The 26,125-nt window shown below is 40.7% G+C and overlaps 1 protein-coding gene across 6 annotated transcripts in view; it reads right to left on the bottom strand.

Moving 5' to 3' along the window:
* The window catches only part of Chrm3 (cholinergic receptor, muscarinic 3), a 462,709-nt gene that overhangs the window by 132,849 nt on the left and 303,735 nt on the right, over positions 1-26,125 (bottom strand). For 3 of the 6 annotated variants that reach the window (XM_087589759.1, NM_012527.2, XM_087589763.1), the window contains 1 exon segment: positions 13,406-13,452. The exons of the other annotated variants lie outside the window; for them this stretch is intronic. The gene's annotated coding sequence lies outside the window, so the exon portion shown is untranslated. 6 annotated transcript variants of the gene reach the window in all.

The following is a 26,125-nucleotide window of genomic DNA, read 5'->3' as shown; positions in this document are numbered from 1 at the left end:
TTATATGTCCTTCTATTCTTACATCAAATCAAATAGATCAAGATAAAAATTACGCCCTTTCCCTGCAAAGCCATTTTTGTTTGTGTAGGGGAAGAAGTGAAGTTAATCTCTCATTACTCATCTAGTATTTTCAACATCAAAAGCTTCAGATTGTTCTTTCCTCCAAAAAATGTATGTTCATTTTTTCCAGTCCAATGTCACAGATTTCAAAATAAATTCTGCACAGGCTCCTGCCTGTTGATATAGGGCACCAGCTCTACAAACGCTGTAATGGGAAAGTAATGAAGCATGAACCAGTGCTGGGAGCAGCACTTACTGCCAGGCCAGTGACAATGGTTCTGGCAGTGGGTGAAGCGCAGGGGCCAACGACCATGGCCCCAGGTGTCCCCAGGAAAGCAGCAGAGAGTGTGAGGGAGGACTGAAAACTGGGAACTCTCTTCTGCAGAGAGAGACCTAGAGTGAAGTTTGGCAGCGTCTGAGATGCGAACCTTACGTTTACTCCAAGAATGGCTGGACTACAGCATCCTTAGTAGAACAGCTTCTGGAACATTCTAAGATATCCTCTAAGGGGTAGTCTCCTCATCTCTAAAACAAGGGACTGTGATGAGCATTTCCAGACTGTTATAAGTCTGTGAAGAACGGCCTTTCCTGACTGACTGGGCAAGGCCTAGCACACCTTTAATTCTTACAATTGAGAGGCAGGTGAATACTTGTAAATTTAAGGACTTTTTTTCCATAGCAGTAGTGTAAAATTCCTTTGGATTTTCCTAAGCCCATCTTTCATTTAACCATATCTCCCTATACCTACATTCCAGGCCATATGTATACCTTCAGAAAAGCTACTATGCCAATAGCACTCAGAGAGATTAGAATGATTCCGGTGGGAGCTTCCTCAAGACTCATCTTCTTGTTCATTTTTCCCCCATTTGCTTTCTTTTGTTGTAGAAGATAAGGCCATTCTTCAGGCTAAGGATAGTTCCAATGAACATCAATTTACTAATGCTGCTCGCTTTTCCTAGGTCCACTTTAAGGCTCTATTAAACCTAATCACTTTTTAAAGAGATATGCAAACCAACACATTAGTGGAAAAGCTATGGCAACCAGTTACCAAACCTTACATCATGGAGCATAAACTGGCTTCAGCATTGGCTTACAGTAGGAAGGCAACAGTTTCTTATATTTGTTTTTATATTCTAGGTCATTAGAAAAGCATGATCATTGGATGGATTAATAGGCTTTCATGGCAGAACATATTCAGGGATGGAGGCCAGAGAGAGCAAATGTTTCCATCTCACAGCATGAGAAACATTCGAAGCTTTGCTCCAAGGCTGGAAGTGTATGGAACTAAGCTGGTAGTGTGTTTCTCTAGCATGCATAAAGGCCTGCACTCAAACTCTAGTACCACAGAAGTTTGGCCTGATGGTGTCTGCCAAATCTCAAACCTTGGGAGGTAGGTACAGGAGGATCATACGTTCAAGGTCACCATCCATCCTCTACATAATGAGTTTGAGGTTAGCCTGAACTGCATGATATCCTACATATAAAAGATGTTTTTTAAAAAGCAGCACAAAATAACAATCAAGATCTTGCTGATACACATCCTTCCAGTTGCGGTTTTATTTATTTTAGACCATAGATGCATTGATATGTGTCTAGGCTCTCCAGCTAATTAGCTACTTCACACGGCGCTCATTTTCCCTGGGACCATTCAATTTTATCATCTATGAAATGGAATTAATATTTCAAAGGATAACCATGACTTTTAAATTCTATTCTATGTACACGGTGCACCAAAAGACAACAGAGCAATGTGAATACCAGGCACTGTTTTGTAAGCCTCAATAGCTCTTAGTACAATACGTACCAGCCACCTACTGAATGTGAACATTCACCATGGTTTTTACTTCCATACTCCAAATGCCAAGGGCAATGCCTTTGTTTCAGCTGACGGCACTAGGTGTCCCTTGTTGTTTGCATGTTTTCTTTGTTACAACACGCTAACTCCCCATATATGTCCTTTGCTCTTGCAGGGGTAAAAATGAAAAGACCGAAGGCAAAAAAAGAAATAAGGCTTTCTTAGAGTCCCTGTTTGCAACATCTTAATAGATTTCTCCTTAACCTATATTTTCTAATGCTCTCAACAAATAAAAATGGCCCTCAAAATGTCACAGAATTTTTTAAAGCATTTTACAATTATGGCCATAAAAGAACAATTATTTTTGCCATTTTTACAAAGCGTCTTACAACCACAGAAAAATTCATTTTTTTGCCTCTCTTTCAACTTAAAAGTCTCAAGATGTGGCTTAGTTTCCTCCTGAAATTTAATATCTTGTGGTTTTGTTTAATTTTACACATGTTATGTTATTGGTCTCTGATTATCCTACTTGCTGAGGATATAATTAGGTCTAGTATTATATTTTGAGATTTTGACCGTCTTTGGACTTTGGTATTATCTGCAAATGTAATTAGCATCCTTGTTATTCTCTTGTCTCCTTGCTGTTAAAGTGGTACAGGACTGGAAGGGAAGAGCAGAACAAGTGCAAATGCAGGCAATGCCTTTAATTTATCTTTAATGTTAAGCACACGCGGCAGTTCTCTCAACTGAGCTTTATTCAGGACCCTCCATGCTGCCCTCACTTGGATCTGTGCCCCGCAGGATTTCAAAAGACCATATCATGGGCATGTCAATTTATACTTTCACCCAAGAAACTTCTAGTTCGGTGAGAGGCTCCTTGCACACATCAAGGACTAGCATGACACAGAACAGCAACCTATTGTAATGTAGAAGGGAGAAGAAGAATTACAAAGCTGATGATAGGATCATCGCTGATTTTTTTGGAAGACAAGGTGCTCACAAAGCATCCACCAGGTTTGTGAGGGTGAAAGAGGAACAGAAGAAGAGAAAGGTGAGGCAGGAGGCTGATCATGCTACGTCGGAGAGGAAGCAAGCTTTATTCTGACTCAAGAAAGAAACTGGATGGTTTTTAGCATAGGGACAATGGGCAATGCAGGGCAACTCAGGAGAAAAGGATTTTAAGAACATCGTGGTCTACTTTAGAGAGTGTTTCCATATCAGAACTCACAGAAAAGATCTTCAAACCAGTTCTTGCTGAACTGAAGCCATTAAGTTCTGCATTCTTTGAGGCTGTGATCAGAGCTAGCAGGGAAGACTAAAAGAGGAGCCAGACCTAAGGAGGCGCATTCTAGAACTCTGCAGGTAAAAATGGTTAGTTGCACCTGTGTGGGGAAATTTCCCTGAGTCCAGAGACCAGGTTTCAGGAAGGGGTGGCAAGAGCTAGACAGAGAGCAAGGGCTTCTTGGCACATGGTGTGTCTGCACCAGATTCTCTATGGTATGCCTCATTATCTGGGACAGATTCTGACACACTAAGTGTTTTTTGGTCTTTCCTATGGCACCTTAAAAAGAAGCATAGAAAAAATGGAGGCAGAAGCAACGATATACATATATTTATATATTTGCATATGTATATATATGCATATATTCCAATGATATACATACATGCATATATATGCATATACACACATATCAATGATATACATACACATACATAACATGTATAATGATACACATAATATATACATACATATATATCAATAAAATTATATATCAATGAACTATATATACATGTGTGTGTTTGTGTGTGTGTGTGTGTGTGTGTGTATGAATACAGGTACTTCCTTACTGGTACTGGATCTACTGACTCAAGCTATCTAGCATTAGGTCAGGAAAAACAAACCCTTAGGCATGCAAATGAGAAGGAAGATCCACAATAAGAAGAAAATAAATCCCTTTCAGTGGATCCAGCCATGATACAGATAAAATGTCGCCTGCAGATTTTGCTCTTCCTTCTCATCTCTAATGATAGAGCAGCTACTCCCCTGTACTGAACTGGAAAAGGTAAAGAAAAGCACAAATGTGATAAAAAATAATCTTATAACGTATAAAAACAATCAAATAAAAACTTGCAGAGTTGAAATATGCATGTTGAAGCAAATAGTTTATACCCTTTGAGATTAGTAGCATATTTGAAATGAAATGTAGATGGAAACATATACAAAAATAGAGTTACCAATGATAAGATAAAATAAAATAAATGAAAGTAGAGACTCTAAATACTGGGGTAAGGGAAAAAACATCGGCAAGCAGAAAGGTACAAAAGATAGCCAAACTTGGCCAGAAACTCCAAAGGAAGAGAGAGAAGTGAGGGAGGGAAGAGAGAAACCAATATAGCTATCCAAGAGTGGTGAAAACCAGCATGTGCAGATTCAAGAAGCTTGATGTACGCCAACTACAAGACACACTTAGAAATGACACCAAGGGATACCACAGCCAAGTTGCTTAAAGCCAGTGACAAAGATAAAAATCAAAGACAGCTAGGGGTGTGAAACCACAAGTTATAGACAGAGACATAAAGGTCAGGGGAACAGGTATTGTTGGCCAGAGACACTGCAAGCCACATGTCAACAGATTACTGTCATCAGTCAATGCGATAGTTCTCAGTCAAACTAGAATTCAGAGCCGGACAAAGCATCTTGCATCTGTGAAGATGAACTAAGGGGAGGTCACAGGGGAGAAGGGATCATGTGGGAATATTATGCAAGGCAGAAAAAGGCACAGCAAACCCAGAAACCAGATACAGAAGGAGTTGCATGCTGGGAGGGAAGGGACGTCAGGAGAGCAGGAGACCAGCAAGGTCTTGGCTACTGTGGTACTCAAAAGGAACTAATTTTACAGCTCAGGAGATGTCTTAGTCAGTAAAGTGCTGGCCACAAGAGTATTAGGACCCAAGTTGGATCCTTTAGAACCCACACAAACAAGTCGCATGAGATGGTGTTTATAAACCCTGTGCTGGAGAGCTGGACACAGGAGATTCCCTGGGAGCTTGCCAGCCAGCTAGCTTAGTCCCAGGTTCAGTGAGGAATCCTGTCTCAAAAAACAAAGGGAGAGGGACAGAGAAAGACACCTGATGTTCGCCTCTGATCTCCACATGCGCCTGCATGCAGACAAGCACACGTGCGCACGCGCACTCACACAAACACGCACACACACACACACACACACACACACATACACACACACACACACACACACATTTTCAGGCCAAGTAGGGTTTCTGGTGACAGTTCTAAAGTGTATGACATGATACAAAACATTTAGAAGCTTTGTTTTGGATAAATAGTGGAGACCCCAGTAATTATACCAATTTTAGTCAAAGGGGTCATCTTAAAAATCTTAAAATATAAATATACATATATGCATTTAATAATAATTAATGAGTAAAGAGGCCATAAAGAGAGCAGGATGGGAAGAATGGGAGGGCTAAGAAGGAGGGAAGGGTAGGAGGAAATGATGTAATTATAATCTTGAAAATAAAAAATAATAAAAATTTGACATATAAATATATTATCAGGTATTAAAGGATACAACTTAGAGGTCAACTATAAATGATTACCTGGTCCCTGTCTGGATGATTTAAAAAATAATATGCTCACCTCCCTATAAATACAGCGCTCAAAATTTATTTCTGCACAAAGTCTAAACTTGTTTGTTTCCTTCTTGGGATGTGTACAAATGTCCCAAACACAACATGATCACCTTTTTTTCTAATTTCAAAAATCTCTTAATTTTATATTTGTTTCAAAAAAATATAAACTAACCACAGTATTTGTTGCCAACTAGTTGTATACACTGATAAAGAATAATTTAAGACTTATAAACGACATGGCTGGCCTTCTCCATCTTGTCTGATGAGAAGGCTGGGCCAGCTACAGCTTTTTCCTTCCATCTCTTGTGTTTTGTGGTCTGTGGCTGGGATTTATCTGGCATACTCAAAACCTGTCACTTCTTTTGCTCCAGCTCTTTTTGTAAAAGCAGCTCCACCATCCATATTCATCTTCCCTCCCACTTGATAAGTGACTATAAAATGAAATCGTACATAAAATTAAACAGATGATATATTAAAGAGCTTGCTACAAAACAACATACTTCATATGTAGTTAAAATTCAGCCCAAGGTGTCTCTCCATATGTTTTAAGACATGTATTTCCTCTCTGCTAAAGTATGTGTGTATGCTGAATAAGCCCTTTTGACAAAGCGTGGTGTTCTGGATGAATCTGTCCATGTTCTGATGAGCCCTTCATCCCCCTCCCTTAGCTTCATGATTTAGGTGCCACTTAATAAATCTGAGAGCTTCCATTAGACAGTGACGAAGACCCTTCGACTTGAGAGTTTGGTACTTGACTATGGGACATTCTGTGTTGTTGTTTCCCTTACTTCTTGGACAAGTTGCTTCAAGCTCTGCCCTTGCCAGTGAATAGGCAGGTACACAGGGGCTAGGAGATACAATGCCATCTCTGTTTGATTTTGAGAAAATCAAGCTCTAGCACATGAATACGTATGATAAAAAGTTTTATACTTTACAGAACTCTCTCTCTCTCCCTCCCTCCCTCCCCCCCCCCTCTGGGGGGGCATGCGCCTATGTGTGAGAGCAGGCACTTGTATGTCATAGTGTGTGAGGGTGCCCTGGGATATTGGCACTTGCCTTCTATCTTATTTAAAAGAGTATCTCCAGGAAGCCCTTAGTTTCACAGACACTTGAAGTGCCAGGGTCAGGGATACCCAAGGAAGTCCCTACCTGCTTAGAGGAAAAGGAGGTGGGATTGGGGAAGGATTGTGGGAGGGGATAACAGAGAGGTGGGGTGTAAAGTGAATAAGTAAAAATAAATAAATAAAAATAAGTAAATAAAACATCCAGTTCATTTCTGTGTATACCAGGCTAACTGGTCTACTAGCTTCTGGGGCTTTTCTGGTCTCTGCCTTCTGTCTGGATGTAGAAGTACTAGGGTCACAGCCCGACATTATCACATTGGCCTTACATATGTCCTGGGGACCAGAACTCAGGTCCTCATACATTTACGACAGTCACTTTTCCTACTGAGCCACCTCCCCACCTAAGCTGGACACTTTATTTATTTTTGCCAGTCACCGTAATAACTTACCAAAACACACATGGGATTCTAGAAACCAAGTTTTTCCTATAAGATGATCACATGGAACCAGTAAAAAAATTTTAAGGGAAAAATTCTTTTTATAGGCTTGTCAATTTAAAGCAGAATCGCTTTTAATAGATGAGCTAATTTTAAAAACACGAATGTTGAGACATTTAACAATTTCAGTTAACTAAAAAATTATGAAGCATGAACACAACTCCTAAAATGTTAGATTAAAAATGGAATAATTTACATATATGTTATTTCCATCTTCACTTTCCCATAAGCTTCTGCCAACGATTTCCATGTAAATACACTGTTGTCTCCTACAATGCCACCACAATCATACGATGCCACTTTTTGCTTGGGCTGGGCGAGGGCTCCTAACTCACCCATCACTGACTCCCTCAAACTCTGCATTTGTTAAGATGTACAGTGTGTGGGTACAGGGCAAGATCCTGTCAGGAACACGGAGAGGAGCAAAGTGTGTCTTCTCCCTACCCCTTAGCACACAACTGTTAAATGTACTGAATATAGAGGCTGGGGGATGGCTCACTGGGTAAGAGTGCTTGTTGCATAAACTGAGGTCCTAAGTTTGAATCCCTACCGCCCGTGCAAAAAGCCACACTGGGAACCTCATGCATCTGTGACCCTAGTGCTGGGCAGGCTGGAGGCCCGTGGATTTGGGGGCCATGTTGGTTGGCAGCCTAGCTCTGGATTCAGTCAGAGTTCTTGTTTGAAGGACACGGGGACAGGAGCCATAGACTAGGGCATTCAACATCCTTCTCTGGACTCACATAGCCACATACAAGTACACATACCCCTCCCCCCCCGCCAACACACATTCCACATACTGAGTATAAAAGGCTATTTGAATGTACTCTACTGGGTCAAGGCAAACCTTTTCTATCTTACTAACCTCAATAGCAGTCTGAAGTTAAATGTGAATATTTGGCTCCACGAAAAGACAAAGTACATTTTTACAGACACACTAAGATTATGATAACAAACTCAAATTTTCTATATAGTTATCGTGTACTGTTTGAATAGAATATATAAGAAATTTGTGGGTAACTTAGTGAATTTTCATATTTCTAATTTAGTTAGAGCTTAAAGCTGGATTGGTGACAGGCAAGAGAAAGGGTTCGCAATTAACGAATTTTTCTTGAGTATAGCACGGTCAGTCCCAGACCTTCAGGCTGTGTGAATGGCAGCCACCCACAGGTGGTATTTCTAGAATGAAGCACTCGCTGGGCAGTAGGGGTATTACTTCATTTGACTTTGGGATGCAATGTTTGCAGTTGAAGGTCTGCCTTTAACTGGGAGTCCCCTGACAGGAGAGGGCTGGACTGACACATCTTTATACCTCTGAGGCGAAGCCCTTATGTCTCTCCTACTTTATGGAGACACACAGGCTTTTTGTCTAGTTCATGGGGCGGGTTGACAGAAAATCAGTGCTCAACATTCACTCACCCAATGCTTACTGAGCACAAACGCAGGAGCTAAATGGTTTGCTTAAACTGGATTTCCGTTCCACAAAGTCACTGGCAGGTACATGAAAATACATTCACACCTACATCGATCCTTCTTAATATGGTCTGATGCCCCCCTTACAGTTATTCTAAAACACACTCTACGCACCACAGGGCCATGCACTACACATTCATTAGTATGAGAGAAGGGATGAGGGCAGCAAACAGTTTAGTCTTTCGGCATGTCATTTCTTGAATGAATAACTAAGTGAGATTTCAGATAAGCATTAACTTGACGCTGCTTCACGGATGAAGGGCATAAAATACAAATGAGAAACCAGTCCAAAAATCCTTAGCACCGCCATCTTCATATTCTGAAAGTCTTTCACACAAAATATTTATGGTATCATCTGTCATGGAAGAGAAAGAAAAAGATACTTTCCTTGTCAAATAATAAATAGGAGGCCATGGCAAGATGCGCGGTCTATTTTGGATTTCAATAAACAGACCATGTATCATGACAGAACATCCCGTGATAATTATGAGTCATTGGTCTGAGGCAGAAAAGCCCAAGCGATAACCTATAGCTCTGAGTTCCCTCACAGATAAAATGCAAACAGCCTAAAAAAATATTTCTGGGCAAGGCGATTATGCAAAAATATACAGAATTATTATGCAAAAATATACAAGAAGCCTGGGAATGAGTAAGATGAGAAAAGGCAGCCTCAGATAGGGAAAATGGTTAATCTAAGCTGCAAATCCTGCGTGTCAGAATTCAACTGTAGCTTAAGAATGCACGTAGAATGCATCTCTCTTGCCTCCATCAGCTTTTGCAGCTGGAGCATCCAGTTAATCCTCTGGACATCTTCATTGTTTATTACTATTTTGGTAGCTATGAATTCTTCTTCCTTAGTAGACAATGGCTATTACTGCACACAAATGTTCCAGTCTGTATAAACATCTGTGGGCTCTGTATTTTCTGCTGTCAACACGACTCAACTTTCTCTGGGAACAACTGGCCAGTAAAAGCCTCCATAAACTCACATGTAATTATATTAAACGGAGTTATTAATTAAGAGGTAACATTCAGCTGGAGCCCAAACTGTTATGTAATGAGCACTTTCCTTTCTGGTCTCTGTGCTGTGTTTTAAGTTCATGTTCTCAGACCCCAGCACCTATTCTCTGCTGAGACACAAGGGCAGGCTCTCTACTCCCACTGCAGCGTGTGTAGAGCAAGCAGGATTTGGTCCATGAAGCAACTGAACTGTGGAAAATCAGTCACTGCAGATTTAAATGGAAGTAAGGAACCCGCCTCACTTGACAGAGCATCAAGAAGTCAGTAGACCATAATGAGATACATCACTGTGAGAAAGGACAAGAAATCACCCGGTTTGAACTGTTCCAAGTTCTAAGGTGGTTTTCTGACATTAATTTCAGCCACAACTGCCTCATCCATCCAACTGTTTGTTTTCAGTAAGTTACTCCAAACAAGTGCTATTTTGGTTTCTGACACTATTAATCTCACAGTTACCACAAGTATAAAACACACCCCAGAGTAAGAACAACCATGTCAAGAGCACTACACCCTTACCTGCAGTGTTATGGTGGTCAGCTGTACCATGTAGCTTGGAACAAACACATTCTCAAGAATTTTCCTAGTTGGCTGGTGCCTCTGCACATAGTGTGCCGGCCCTTGGCTGTTGCAATATAGATTTTCTTATCTTCAAGTAAATGTGTGTGTGTGTGTGTGTGTGTGTGTGTGTGTGTGTGTGCTTTCTGTCTGTCTGTCTGTCTGTCTTTATGTGCATGTGGAGGTCAGAGGTCAAACTCAAGTGTCATTCATTAGGAGCCATTCTTTTTGTTTTGTTATGTTTTTTTGAGGTAAGATCTCTTAGGTACTGAAGCTTGCCGATTTGGTTAGCTGACTGACCAGGGAGCTCAAGAGATCTGTTTATGTCTATGTCTTCAGTGTTAGGCTCTTTTATGTGTGTCCTGAGGATTAAAGTCAGATATGCTTATTTGAGTGACATGTACCTTGTGGAGCCATCTCCCTACCATCCATCTATCTGCCTGCCTATCTATCTATCTATCTATCTATCTATCTATCTATCTATCTATCTATCTATCTATCTATCTATCTATCATCTATCTACCTATCTATTATCTATCTATATCTATCTATCTATCTATCTATCTATCTATCTATCATCTATCTACCTATCTATCTATCTATCTATCTATCATCTATCTATCATCTATCTACCTATCTATTATCTATATCTATCTATCTATCTATCTATCTATCTATCTATCTATCTATCTATCTATCTATCATCTATCTACCTATCTATCATCTATTTATCTATCTATCTATCTATCTATCTATCTATCTATCTATCTATCTATCACTGCCACCACCACCACCACCATCATAATCTATAGTGTGTGTTGGTACCACATGTGAGAGCCATGGTAGAAGTTGGAGGACAACTTATAACAGTGGGTTTTCTTCTACTTCATGGGTTTCTGGGAAATGTACTTGGCTCACCAGTTTTGGTGACGAGTGCCTTACAGCAGATGAAATATCTCGGTGTCCCTCATTGTTTTCAATTTGTACTTTTCTTCACTAGGTTCTGGATTTTCTCCTGCCCCTGTGGTCAACTTGAAGTTGCCAGTCTCTGATGCCCTTTCCCTATTTTGAGCTGGAGAACTAGATAACAAACATGTTAGAAGTGAATATACATTAAGAACAAAGACACTGTAAAATTTTTTAGTCTAAAAATCAGGAGTTTAGTTGCTTGGGGTTAGTCCTCTCAAGGTACTTCACATTCATAAGTAAGTCACTTCCTGATAAGTGAAGTTTTACTGTGTTGCTGAAGTACAACACACATCTTACTCTACTTATCTGGGAGCTGCCTGACATGCTGAAGGTAAAGAAAATATTTAAAAACCACATTTATAGCATCCATGGTAGGCCAGAAGCAGACTTCATTTTAATATAGAACGGAGAGATATAGGGAATGATTCATTGGGTAAAGCGCTTGTCATGTAAACACAAGGATGGGACTATAGATGCCCAGCACCTGTGTAAATGCCAGGTGGGTGTGGAGTCCTGGACTGTAATTTCAGCACTCAGGAGGCAAAGACAGCAGTCTCTGGAGCAAGGTGACTTACAAGGCCAGCTAGAATCAGTGAGATCAGTGAGCTCTAAGACCAGTGAGAGACCCTGCATCAATATGCAAGGTGGAGAGGGATTAAAGAAGACATTGCTATAAACATTTGGTTTCCATAGATGCATGAACACACATCCACAGACACACACACAGACACACACACAGACACACATAGACACACACACACACACACACACACACACACACACACACACACAGCACCATTTATAAACTTTAACCTGGGCCAAAATATTGGTAGGGTATGGATTGGATTCTACGTTAAGAGAACAAAGGAAGGATAAATCTTGTTCAAATTAAAAAGGAATTCTCCCTCAATAAAACAGGAAAGCTCCTGTGAGCTTTGCTGGGACAGAAAAGTCCCTTAATCCAATGCCTAATCCCTTTAAGACAGGACAGCACAGCCCTGGCTCTGTAGGCTTGAAATTCATTAATGATCTTAGCATGGGAATTAGACTGGGCGTTCTTTTCCACCATCAGATAAATTGTGAAAGAGCATCTTTCCTCCCACTTCTCTATCACTCACATGTTGGAAAGGACCATTGCTTAGGTAAGCGGATCAGGGAGATATACAGAGGGGAATAACAGGGTACACATGATCTTATTGGGGGGATAGAATAGAGGGAGCACTTTAATTAGAGAGAGTGAGGGCGATAAATACATGAGGAGGATAAAATAGCAGCAAGGATGTCTGAAAAGTCGCGAGGAATCAACTAATTACCCACCGTAAAACCTCCACAATACATATAATTTGGTATATATACATATATAGTTTAAATGAAATGTTCACATCTCAACTGACCATATTCCTTCCAAGAGCCAAAGACTACCTAACAAAATGTTCAACAAGTCTGAGTTATTAGTTAGTTGTCCAAGAGACTACAGGGCGTTGCTATTGTACTTGGTTGCTTCTGAGAGACAGAAGTTAAGTCCCTATTGCTGAAGACATCATGCACTTCAGACATAGGAACTCCGGGCTGGAATTGACTTGAATGCCTTCCCCAGGACAGCTTTTATGGTACTGAAAAGGAGAGAAGCAACCAGCGGTTTTAACTGGCTATGCTGTCTATGAACCACAACCATCATGGCCTAATAACCTTAAGTGTACAGTAGTGGTAAACATACCTTATGGTGATCAACACCTCTCTAATTGGACTTGAGGCCCACTTGACAAGAGGGAAACCAGTATTGCCTAGCATTAAAAACCTAGCCAATTAACCTGAGCTAGTGAAGTCGTAGCATAAGAGAACCTCCCACCACCACTTTACTAAACTTGCATGACCCCCTAACTACATTCTAAATATTTGTCCTTATACCAACAGATTAGTGCAGTTTTAACTCCTCATCAAGGAAACTTTCTTTGTAACAGATGGAGACCATTACAAAAAACCGCTGCTGATCAAAATGAAGAGTTGGAGAGCCAAGTCTCAAATGATACGTCCACGAAACAAGCCCCATACCTACGTCTTAGGGAATATTTCAGACAAGGGGGTGGAAAGATGGTAGGACCCAGATAGAGGATCAGGGAGTTTGCTGTGACGTTGAGTCTCCTAGTAATGTCAGAAACTGTACCCATAAAGTCTCACCAACATGGCTGCCTAAATATGAGCTGTACAAGGACAACAATAATAGATAATGCCAAAGTAGATGGGGGAAAACATAGAAGACCCCAACCTTATATCAAGAAGTAGAGACAACAAAGGAACGTTCAAAGTAAGAGAAATAGTCTTACCCAAGGAAGAACACACCAACTGGTTATCCAAAATTAAATGGTCGGCCCTGAAAACACACAGAAAGGTAACATTATACTGCCTGAAGGGGTTATTTTTAGGACTAGATATGTAAATACATACATGCATGTAAAATAACTAACGGAAAATGGACATGAATTTGAAAGAGAGCAAGGAAGAATGTTTGGGGGAGTGCGTTGGAGGGAAGAAAAGGAAGGGGGCAGGGGAATGATGTAATTACATAATAATCTAAAAATTAAAGTAAATAAAAACATAATTGAAAGAGATGTGGTAATATTTGAATGTTCACAGAAACTACCACCATCATTACCTCCTCAACAAAATAGCTGGTAAAAATTCATAAATCCTAACAGAAACTTTATCAGGCACATTCCAGTCAAGATGCAGATGGTAGAGTCTGAGTTATTTGTTCAGGAGGAAACTCTCTGTCCCCGGAGATGTTTCTTCTTGCTAAGCCACCACCATCCCAAGAAGGTGGTTTGGTGCTCTTGGTCAAGTAATCTGTACATTTCTAAGGCTGGGCCTAAGCTTCTATTTGTCTCTGTTCTTGAAGTTCCTCTAGGGTACTTTCCTTGTCCCCCTGGTTTGTATGACCCCAGGACTAAGCACAGCATTTGATAGAAGTAAATACTGAAAGATCAAATGCACGTTCTGGAGTTTTACCACCATGTAACCAAATGGGACTGGGCCACACATGATGATGCTCTGAAAGCCAACAAAGGAAACTGTCTAGTTGAGTGTCTACTATGTGCCTTTGTTTCTCCCATTAAAATAAGCTATCTCACTGGTGCCTGCAGGGGCCAGAAAAGGGCATCAGATGGCTTGGGGCTTGAAATAAGAATTGTTATGAGCCATCACTCGGGTGCTGGGAATCCATTCGGGGTCCTCTAAGAGAGTAACAAATGTTCTTAACCACAGAGCCAACTTTTCAGCTCTAGTTTAATTTCCTACACATTTCTGCCTTGTATGGGCCCAAAGGTAACAGGGCCAACTGAATATAGATTAAAATCTTTGAAACTTTGAGCCAAGATGAATCTTTCTCTTTTATAAATTGACCTTGCCATGCATTCTGTCATAGCACTGTAAAGCTAACCAATACGGTTTTACAACGTAGTTGTTTCAAATCCTGTTCTGGCTAAATGAAGAATTAAAACTTCTACCTTCTTGAGAATAATATGGATAAAAAGAATGCATACCTTGAAATTTCATATTTATGTTACTAGTTTATTTAAAAAAAGCTAACATTTAATTCCAATTATAATTATTTTCTCTGTGATTTTTTTAAAAAAGTTTACTTTTTAAAGATTAAATTTTTATGTGTATGGATGTTTTGTCTGGGTCTGCGTACAATATGCATGTGGTACCTGTGGAGAGAAGAGTCAGATTGTCTACAACTGGAGTTACAGGAGGTTGTAAGCGGCAAGATGGATGCTGAAACCAAACAATTACTCTTAACTGCTGAGCCATCATTCTACCATCTTCCTCTAGTTATTTATTTGTGACATGAATTCCCCACAACCAAGTGAAAAACAATACTTGAAAAAGTGTAATATTAGAAAAATGTAAGATCATCTAATATTACTAAGCCGATACATAATTAAAATATCGATTTTAAGAAATATTTGAGCAAGTTGTTAATTTGGCACTTGTGTAGCAAGTAGCCACCTGAGGTAGCACCATTGACATTTGTAAAACAGAACAAAGAACATATCCACGTAGGCTTTAGCCTATTCTTTTTGTGGGCATTGGGTTTAATCGGGGAGGATTTTAAGCAGGAAAGTATTTTGTCAACAAGTGCTATCTAACTTTATAACTGTGAGAACTGGAGACATAGTATAAACTGTTTATTCCCACGACCTCGTAAGAGGAAAACCACAGAAGTATAAACTGCAGACAGGCTTGTAAATTCTCAAGTCAGCGATTTCCTTGAGCTCTGTTCATGTATTAGCAATCACTCAAATATCTGGGCTGCTGAAAGATGTCCTTTTTCCCTTTTCTCAGCCTGCTTTGCAACTGTCTATGGTTTTATGACTATTATTTTCCCTTGTACCATCTCAGTGGATGTGACAGGTGGCCTTTTCCTGCCTAGCCACAGAGCTCCCACCTTTGCCTCTTGGTAATCCTTTCCCATGGAAAGTCAGTCAGTGACCTTGAGAATGACAAGAAGTTCCTTAGCAACCTGGAGGAAACACTGGGAAGCATTAGGTGAGCACTATACAAACATCTATGCCTGGAGCTACTGAGTTTTAAGGTTTTCTTCCTTTCTTTCCTCTTTTGTGGATTTTTTCTTTTATTTTTTTAAAAATCTAATGCACAGCCATAATGAACTCTGTGGGAAAGTAATTTGACTTTTTTCTTATCTTTAAGACAGTGTTATTAATTGCTCCCACTCTTTACATGTTTACCCTGCTCTTCCTTTACTGTTAGGCACCTCGCCTGAACCACGTTACCTATCCACAATAGATCCCATGAAGCTGAATTATGGTGGTCCATGATTTATAGAAGGAAAAACCCTGTATAAAATGCACCTGAGACCCCAGGTACCCGACTCAGAGGCTCCACTTGAGATCTTTGCTCTGAGCTAATTCTTTGCTTCTCTGGCGTCACAGAAACTACTAGAAGCAGCACCCCAAATGTTATGAATGAAATCACCTTAATAAAATCCAAGCCAGCAATATCAACCATATTTAGATGAGCAATGTCTGCCTGCCTTACTCTTAGCAGGATGAGCCAGTTTGAGGTGATACATAAGTTGCAGATTTGCATTGCAAATATTAAACTGCATAAATTCACTGAGTGCTTGGCACATTTAGCCCAGAAAGCTGATCCATATTTTCCTATAGAGGTTGCATTTGGTACAAAGCCATGAACAGCACTCCAGTAGTTACTCCTTCCAGGGCTAATCAAATTATTTCATTCACTTTGGTGTTGGTAGGAAACTCCTATAGGAGCCCATTTATTCTTTGTTAAGGATACAGTGAAAGGAAATAATTGCTACAAATGTTTTCTGGATAGCAACAATATAAATTCTTTGTGTGCGATGGGTTCTGCATGCAAATGGTATTTGCAGATAGGATAATGGAAGCCACACAAGCTGTCTAAAGAAGACTACTCCAGAGAAATCTGATTGCATGAGTGGATAGTGCAGGTGACCTCCTGGAGTGATCACTCCTCATTGCTCTCAGATGAAAGTTTTATTTCGCCATTATTAGAGACATTTATGCACTTTCTTTCTTATCTCTATATCTGCCATTTTTCCATTATCATCCCACAGATCTTTCGTAAGTCCTCTGTTAGCCAGCCCCTCCAAATCGTAGGAGTTGCACAGGCAAAGACATTCCGAGGGGTATGCATAGACCAGAATGCTGGTGGTGGTAGTGGGGCTGCTTGTAGAGCGAAAAGAGGAAGTATTCTACACTAGGGTCAACTTAAGAAAAACCTGATTTAATGGAACAAATAAGAAGCCCATTAACTACCACTCAGTCTGTAAGAGGTTAGGTGTGTTTGTGTCTGTGTGTGTTGCTGATAATTCAGACCTCAGGTAGGCTAGGTATATGCACAACTACTAAGTTCTACCTGTTTGTTCCTAAACGGAAGCGCTAATCTCTCTTAAGTGAAAGTCAAACACACACTAATAATCTGTGACATTTACACAGATCTTCATGACCCAAGTGCCTTCTAATCATCCAGTCACATTAATTTCTCCAAGACCTACGTGGGTCATATTATTAGTTGAGATTGAAATATCCTCCTTAAATTTTAATTTGTACATAATAAAAATTCTATCATCACTGATTTTATAAAGCCTCGAACTCACAATATAGCCTAGGATGTTCTTGGATTTTGATGATTTGTTTTCGTCTCCTGGGTGCTAAGATTACATTTAGGCACCAGTGTGGTGTGGCCAGTTTGTGAGGTTCTGTGTATTGAACCCAGTGTTTTGTGTATGTTAGGCAAGTTCTCTACCAACCAAGATACACTATTAACTGTCCACCCCCAATCTTATTTAGCCAACAACAGAAGTTCTGGTTATTGATCAAATGGGACTTGGAGTAACGGAGTTCTAACATGCCACGCTACTCTCAGAACCTCTGGCCAAATCCTTCAGAACTAAAAATGACAATAAAAATGCTTCCATTCTCCTGGTTTTAGGGATTCTCTGGAGTGTTATATAGCAAAATGGAATGGCCAAAATCAGTCTCCCAGAAGGGGAAAAGGATGCATGTGCACATGCATGCACATATATGTGTGTGTATGTATGTGCATACTAGTATACTTTTATGTGTGGGTCCTTATGAGTGTTTACAGTTTAGAGGACATTCATGAGTTTCAATTTCTTTTTATATTTTGTTTGAGATAGGCTCTATCAATGGCCTGGATTTTTGTCAGTATTGGCTGGCCAATGATCTTCATGGATGAGATTGTCTCTTGTCTCCTGCTCACATCAGCTGGGAGTACAGGCCTATGCTGCCACACCCAGCCTTTTAGGTAGGTTCTGAAGAGCAGAGGTCTTTACCTGGGCTCTCGTTTTCTGAACCAGGTCCTTCATATTCTTGAGACAAGTGTATTCCTGATTAAGTCATCTCCCCAGGCCCCCAAAGAATCTGCTTTAAGTATATTTAAGGTAAAATTGTCAAGGGTCAAAGGTAAACTTTGAGGACCAGCAATGGTTCCTCTTTCTTTAGCAACTTGTGTGTTCTAAATTTTGCTAAAAGAGGAAGCAAACAATTAAGAAAGAAAAATAAATATGAACTCGGCCTTTGGCACTAGTGAGAGATGCAGCCTTTGCTGGAAGGCTAATCGTTTGGTTCCCAGGATCTCTCTCTGGCCGCAGAGGAACGAAGGACCTTTGTTTCTGGTTATTTCTGCATGGCAGCTCACGTCAGCACCTGTTTCACAGTTATAATCCTTCCCAGAACCATCAGACAGTGTTGATATTCCACAGAAATAATCTTCCCTCAATAAAACTATTCACTCAATATGAAGGTCAAGTTATCTCAGCCCGGACTAAGCACAGAGAAGGGCTAACTTATGAAATAGAAGGCTTCTCGGAATTTGCATAAACCTCCTTTGTCTTCTACAAATTATTCCTTGTTAAATGAAGTTGGCGTTTAAAGGCTAATTATATTTATCAAACGAACTGAATCCATCTCTTTTGGACTAATCACATATTCCCTAGGCATTCTTCCCTCCTTGACACCGCGGAGGTAACATAAAGCAAGATCTATGCAAATTGATTCTCATTATCAACTTAATGGTTTCATTTTTAACCTAGAAATTGACTTCTGCACAGAAAATTGTTATTCGCCTATCCAGACATTTTGCTAAAAGGAACACACTGTGCATTTAAAATAAAAATTCCATGAGGTAAAAGCATCACACACTGATGGGCATTTTCCTCCTCAGAACAATGTTGAGCAGTGGTCCTTCCAGAGGATGGCACTGATTGCTTAGGACCGGACAAAAGCTTCCATGAAACGTCAGCTTCAAATAAGAGGGAGTTGATTCTTTAAAAATGGAAATTCACAAAGAAAGAGGAATTAGTGGCCAAAAGAATGAATATGTTTTTCATGAGTTCAGATCGTGGGTAACTTTGTGCACCTGCTCTTTTAGTGATGGTTTAAAATAATCCCAGACCCAGGCGGGTGGCCCAGACCTGTAATTCTTACGCTCAAGGGCCTGAAGCAAAGACATCGAAAAGGTCCGTGTCAGCCTGAGCTAGAGGATGCATTTTAGGCTAACCTAGGCTAGCTATGTCGAGAAGCCATATTTCCAAAGAAAAGAACCCAAGAGGTGATAGAGTGGCAAAACTTGGTAAGTTATTCAAATAATAAAATCCTTAGCCATCTCCTCTTTTCATGATGTCCTTTAAGTATCACATTCTCTAACAGCGTTTTAAAAATTAACTTACCAGGAACACATATTGTTAATAATATCCCTTTAAAATTCAGAGGAAGCCACATTCTCTCGAAGCAAGTTTATTTTTTAAAAAATATTTTTTATTGTTTGAGAATTTAATTTGTGTTTATATTGTGTCTTGATCCAATCACTCCATGTCTTCTCTTTTCTGGTTCTTCTCCTACATTCCTCCCCTTAACTTTTCCTTCCCAGCTTCATGTGCTCTCATTGTTTCTAAACCCATTGAGTCTACTTTACTGCTGGCTTTATTTTATTTATTTATTTATTTATTTATTTATTTATTTATTTGGTTCTTTTTTTCGGAGCTGGGAACCGAACCCGGGGCCTTGCGCTTCCTAGGCAAGTGCTCTACCACTGAGCTAAATCCCCAACCCCTACTGCTGGCTTTATGTACATGGAGGGATGGAGTGATCTCCCAGAGCATGGGTGGGCTCTCAGGGGCTGCATCCCTGAAGAGAACCCAACTCCTCCCCCCGCCCCACCCCGCTCCCCTGGTTGCCACCATCAGTAGCCATTAGCTCCTTACGTAGAAGTGGAACCTTCACAAACCCTCTCCTATCCATGTTGGGATTTTAGTTACTTAAATGAAGAATTTTTAAATTCTGTTTTCTGAAAGTGCTGTCAGGACTTGGGCCCAGCGAATACTTAATTAATTGATGTGTATGTGTGTATGGGTCTGTGGAAGCCCATGTGCACACGTGTGTGCAGATGCTTGGAGACCAGAAAGAGGTGTTAAGAATCCTCTCTGTTACTTTGTGCCTCTTTTCCCGTGGAGGTTGGCTTTCCATGAAACCTGAGGCTTAGAAATGGGGTAGGCTAGAAGCCATCAGTCACAGGGACCTTCTCAGAGCTGGGGTAATAGGCACTTTTAGGGATGCTTGGCTTATTATGTGAGGTACTGAGGTCTAAGCTCTGGATTCTGAGATCAAAGCGCTGGCTTCATGATGGAGAAGCAAGTGCTCTTAACTTCAAAACCGTCTCTCCAGCCTAAAGAATGGCTTTAATAGAGAATGGCTTGACAAGGCACTGGATACTCGAGGTTCCTCTTCAGGGTCTTTTTGGTAGTCCAGGTTAGAACCAGAGCCTCATGCAGGCCAGCTAGGCATCCTACCATTGAACTACACCCTCCTCAGAAGTTCAAAGAATCTCGACAGAAGGTTCTTTGCTTCTAGTCTGCTCTTTGAAGAGTTGCAATGCATGTCTTTTATTGAACATAGTGTAGACATAAAACATGAGAGCTCACAGGAAGCAAAGCCATTGTTTTGTTTACTGTCCTCTAACCAACTTCTACGGCAGTGCCTGGTTGACAGTCGGAAACATCTCAGTGTTCCTGCAATGAATGGTATCTATTCAGTTCCTCCGTAAGGCAATCAGACTTGGAAACCAGTCCACTTGATTTAAGAGCTAATTGAATTGTGCATTTAGTATTTTTAAAAATCATTTATCAAACTTTATCAAATAAAGTTTTGTTTTCAAACAATCCAGAGAGAGAGAGAGAGAGAGAGAGAGAGAGAGAGAGAGAGAGAGAGAGAGAATGCACTTACAATTCCAGCACACAGTGAGATATGGCAAGACAGTTTAGAGTTTTAGGCTAGTCTGAGCTACATAGTGACTTTAGGGTTAACCTGGACTAACTCCATAGTTGTCTGAGTTTGGGCTTCTATTGCTGCCATGAAATGTCATAACCAAAAAGCAAGTTGGGGAGGGAAGGGTTTATTTGGATTGCACTTCTGTATGGCTGTTCATTATTGAAGGAAGTCAGGACAGGAGCTCAAACAAGGCAGGAGCTGATACAGAAGCCATGGAGGGGTGCTGCTACTGGGTTGCTTCCCATGGCTTGCTCAGCCTGCCTTCTTAGAGAACTCAGGGCCACCAGCCTAGGAATAGTACCACTCACAGTGGGCCTGAGTCCTCCCCAATCAATCACTAATTAGGAAAATGCCCTACAGTGTTACCTAGAGCTGGATCTTATGGAGGCATATTCTCAATTGAGGGTCTCTCCTTTCAGATAACTCTAGCTTGTGTTAGGTTGATATAAAATTATAGATCACAATAATTTATCAAGAGTTAATGAAGGAAACATGTTGAGACATGGCCTCATCTATTTAAGGCTGGCTTGAGTTATGGGAGAAAGACCTCAAACTTCTGATATTCCTGCGTTCATTTACTAAGTGCTGGGATTGTTTTATGCTTTACTAGGGATTAGACCCAAGGCTTTGTGCGTGCCAGGAAAGTGCACTGCTCACTGGGCTACATTCCCAGCATTAGTAAGGCCGGAAGTCTGTGAAGGCAAACATACAGGTGCCTCTCTATTTAAATATATGTAATTTTTTTTTTTTTGGTTCTTTTTTTCGGAGCTGGGGACCGAACCCAGGGCCTTGCACTTCCTAGGTAAGCGCTCTACCACTGAGCTAAATCCCCAGCCCAATATATGTAATTTTGATCCTTTCAGAGTTATCATTAGATCCTGACTAGGGATCAAACATTTAGAGAGAAAGTTGCTGTTCGTGAACCAAACAGACACACATCCATAGCATATTTAAATCTCTGACAAGCAACATTCATAAAGCTTTCCTAGACTTCTGTGATGGTTGATGTTATTGTCAAACTAGTACCACCTGGGAGTTGTGCCTCTGAGCCTCTTGGGAGGGATCATTTTGCTTATATTAATAGAGGTGAAAAGGCTGCTTGCTGCCCACTATGGGTGGCACCAATCCCTCCGTGGAATACTGGGATTTGTAAATAAAGGAAGTGGGCTGACCCCAAGCATTCCTTGTTCTCTGTTCTTGATTGAGAGTAAAAGATGACCAGCTGCTTCAAGCTCCTACTTCTTGGATGTCCCTGTTATATCCTTAAGCTTTGAACCACAATAAACTCTTCTTTAAGTTGCTTTTTGTCAAAGTATTTAATCCAAGCAAAAGGGAAAGAAAAATAAGTGAATCTCTATGTGTATCCAGGTTTATATATTTCAAACAGACTTCCCCAGGATGAGTTAGTCAGGGATGGACTGGAAGTAACATGGCTTTAGGTGAGAAGTGTTAGTTCTCAGCCAAGTTACTTTTCTATGTATCCATTTCACCAGCAATGTATTTGTATTTCAAAGTCCTGTCCCTCCACCCTAACACTAGAGAACAAATCCAGGTCCTTGCACACACTAGGCAAGTGCTTTCCTACCAAGCTAACACACACCCCCAGTCAGTAATACAGTTTCAAAAATTAAGTTAAAAACCATATGGAGGTGCTTGGTGCAGAGCAGATGTGCAAGTACGTGTTTACATTGAGTTTCTATGGGTACCAAGAATACACTAACATCCTCATGCTGAGAATGTACCTTCAGCAAACACAATAGCATGTAGCTGTGTGGCTCCTAACACTTATGTTTGGGCAGAAAACTACATTGCCTCTGCACAGTGAAATCAGTTTTGTGTGGTTAGCATTACCCTGAGATGAAAAAAAGGAAGCACATTCTTGAACTAAAGCCACATTTCTCTTGCATATATTGCATTAGGTGAGATTGAAAGAAACATACTGGACCACCTCAGGGCCCAGTCACACAGACAGAAGATGCACACTTAGAATATGCTCACATTCTGATGGAGATTACAACCATAAAAGGGGAATGCTCCAGGTAAGGATGGCTTTCTGGACAAGGAAGTTAATTATACTGTGGCTGGGGAGCAAAAATCCTGGAAACCCAAAACGTACGATTTGGGTTGGGGAGAGCACTCAGTCACTTAAGTGCATGGGGACCTGCATTCTGTCCCCAGAACCCATGTTATAAAATGAAAGCTCAGAGTAGTGGTATGTTTTTGTAATGACAGCACTGGTAGGCAGCCTCATGGACAGGAGGATTCCTAGCAAGCTGGCACAACTGTTCATCAAGTTGCAGGGCAATGAAAGACCCTGATTCAAAAAAATAAATAAACAAGCAAAAAACCAAAACGAGATGGAAGGCAGGTTGTGGTTCACATAAGTATGTTGCAGGTTACATGCCATGTATAGCATACATACAAAGAAATCTGCATAAACAAAGGGGTAACAGTCAACCCAGGTATCTGTTGATGCACCTGGGAGTGTTTTTTCTCCATGGAAGAGGAGGTAGTATGACATTTCCACAGCACTTGGCCTGGATGCTCTCTGACCATCTCTCCTTATCAATAGATATTACATAGTTGACTTAGGTCCTTCTCATACCAAGCTTCACCCCCACTGTGGTGTCAGTTTCTTTAGATTTTAGCATCGTTGCATGTCATACAGCCATTCAAAATCTCCTGGTGCTTGTCACATGCCTGCAGAACAGACACCGAGCTCCTTGGCTTCTCATATAGAAGACTTTAGTGACCGTGTGCAGCCTACCTCTCTGACCCTGTTTGTGCTCCCCTCTACAGCCTTCCCTCCTTACTTATTTCCAATCCCCCCTGCTTTACAAATTCCTCAGGAGTCACCCAGAATGATTAACCACTTCATGGTTAAGCCCCCGCAAAGTTCTTTTCTCTTTTCTTTCTTAAGAGGCCACAGTTTAAAGCAGTATACAGACTAGCGACTGCTATTGGGTGAAATGTGTTCCAAACTTTTCTGATTGTGTTTATTGAACATTGAACCTAGGGCCTCATGTATGCCAGGTAGGTGCTCTACCACTAAGCTACAGCATCTGTCCTGCTTCTAGTTCCTGTAACCACCTGTATATCTCCTACACATCGATGTATTTAACTCCCCTTTATACAAAGCACTCTTATTCTATCCTGTTCTCTCTCCCTTCCCAGTAAATTCCCTTCCACTTGCCACCACCCATCCCTGTGGTCTCTTTGCTATTTCCTAAAAAAAAATTACCTATTTTATGTGTATTGGTGTTTGCCTGTACGTATGTATGTCCATGGTCATGTGTAGATAGTACCCATAGAGGCCAGAAGGCCATAGAATCTCCTGCAACTGGGGTTGTATATAGTTGTGGGCTTTCATGTAGGTGCTAAGAATACAATCTGGGTCTTCTGCAAGTGCAGCTAGTGCCCTGAATCACTGAGTCAACTCTCTAGGATCCCTCTTCCTCCTTTTCAATCAGGTCATTCATGTTTCTGGCCCAAGACATCTGTTCGCAGAATTCCCTATGAAACATCTGTCTTCCATAGCCACTAGCCTGTTCCCCAGATCCTCTCAGTTATTGCTCAACTGTCCTCTCTAGGAAGTTTTAATTCACCTTCCTGTTTGAAAACTATCAACCCCCGTGCCACCACTTCGTACTGTATACCTTTGCTTTTGGGGTGTTTTTCCAATAGTATTGATCACCCACTAACATATTTTCCATTAGTATTGACCACCCATTAACGTATTTTGTGTTATGCTAATTTGTTCTGTGACTTTTCCTTGTGTGTGAGTTCAGTTATGACAAGGACTAGGACACTTCTATTCACTGCTGAAGCCGGGAGCCTAAAGACCTTAGTGCCTAATTCATGGAACATCTCCATGGATCTATGTTGAATGAAGTTGGTATTAATATTACCTTTAATATCATGATTAGAGAAGAAAGGAGGAATCAATGACCTAGTATGGCCAACCTGGAAAGGAACATAGTCTGGTGTTTGCAAGCACTGGTTGGATCTAGGTTATAACTCACAGGTGCTAGACCTCTGACCCCAGGCCTGTGGGGAGCTGTTGCTTCTCTGCTCACGCATAGTATAGAAAGATTCAGTTAATGTGCAGGACAAATATCTAATGCTGTTGTACAGTAAATTTTTTTTCTGAGATAAGTCATCTTTCTTGGTGAGAAGCATTAGCTCAGGGTGTTCTAAAGGGTGGTGAAACATTCCATCCTGCAGGGAATCTTGTCAAAATCAGGAAGTAAACAAGTCAAAAGCTTCAGGAAGTTCCAGAAACTCACTAGACTTTACTTGGTTTTTCCTTCCTCAGCCATATTTAAGCAGTCAGGAGTGCTACAGTACACTCTCCTGGAAGAGCTCCTAGGAAGAGGTTCCCTTCAACCTGTTGAGCTACTTCCAAGCTATGCAGTGAGCTCTAGCTTTACAGCTCTTGTAAGCTGTCACCTATGGTAAGATTTTGGTGATAGACTTGTCATTTTTATTTCTCATCCAGACTCCTGCGTGTAACCCTAATAAAACTCACTGGCTCATCAAGTTGGACTTTGGTGGTATCCTTCCTTTGGTGCATCACTGGTTCACTATGTAATGGGAATAGTTATTTATTATATCTCCCCAGGAATAAGGTCATATAATAAATGCAGACACAGAAAGTCTGGCCCATCTCAAGAGTTTAACCCACGTCAGTTGGCCCATTATGTGAAGCAGCACCTGGGCTCCGTGTCCCTGACAGTCCCTTTAAGGTCACATTGTCTTCGCAAACATTCTATTCAGATGACTTTTGGTTGAGGACTCAGCAAATCAGAATTAAAACCCAGGTGAGAGCTGGCTCTGTCTCTGGAGTGCACAACCCAGACAACAAAAGAAGCCGGCAATGAAATGGGCTGAAAATGATCTAAAGCAGAGCAACAAAGACTAATGCTGATTGGTGCTGTTAACATAAAAATAGTTCTATTTAGACCTCATTTTAACTTTTAAATCAAATTACAACTAAAATGAGAAGGTAAAGGAAGGTAGTCTCATTATCTAAATACTTATTAAAGTTCCCATTTAAACAGAAGATTATTTTCACTCTCACTGATTTTACTCTGGAGCCATTTCATGGTTTCATTAAACATTATGAAGTATTGACTGTATCCTTTACATTTTTCCCAATAAATTATAAACACTTGAAGCTTCTAAATAATTCAG

This window comes from Rattus norvegicus, chromosome 17 (assembly GCF_021556685.1).
Source record: "Rattus norvegicus strain SHRSP/BbbUtx chromosome 17, alternate assembly SHRSP_T2T, whole genome shotgun sequence".
Taxonomy (NCBI): domain Eukaryota; kingdom Metazoa; phylum Chordata; class Mammalia; order Rodentia; family Muridae; genus Rattus; species Rattus norvegicus.
This window is presented reverse-complemented; position numbering and strand designations above follow the sequence as displayed.